This window comes from Morone saxatilis, unplaced genomic scaffold (genome assembly GCF_004916995.1).
Source record: "Morone saxatilis isolate NCDOM2014 unplaced genomic scaffold, NCSU_SB_2.0 Contig16, whole genome shotgun sequence".
NCBI classification, from domain to species: domain Eukaryota; kingdom Metazoa; phylum Chordata; class Actinopteri; family Moronidae; genus Morone; species Morone saxatilis.
In genome coordinates this window covers 1,359,090-1,359,538 of record NW_023339718.1, presented here as the reverse complement: position 1 = coordinate 1,359,538, position 449 = coordinate 1,359,090, and positions in this window count along the sequence as shown.

The following is a 449-nucleotide window of genomic DNA, read 5'->3' as shown; positions in this document are numbered from 1 at the left end:
GCTTTTTTTTCAAGTCATTACACATAGCAGGGATTTTTGCAGTCTGTAATGGCTTCAGTAGTGTTGCACGTATTACAATGCCGTCATGTTAGGTCGCTATCCGTCTCTGTTGCCCAATCTCGCTAACCACGAGAGCCAAAAGAATTGCAATTTATCAGAGCGAGTAGTTTTCCTCTCTTTCATTTGATGTTGGGCGTACAGTGTGCTGTTGAATGGCCCAGGTGCTAGCAGAGCTGCTGAGGAGGTAATAAAAGACTTCCAGCAGTATTGTTTACTGCTCCATTAACAAACAAACATTAGGGCCCATTTGACTAAATACTGCTGACAGAGAATATGGTGATCAATCACCATGGCAACCATCCCCATTAATTAATACTGCGCTAGGAGATTTAGGAATGCTTGGATGATGAGGACGGAGTGTGCACAGATTTATTTATTTATTTATTTTT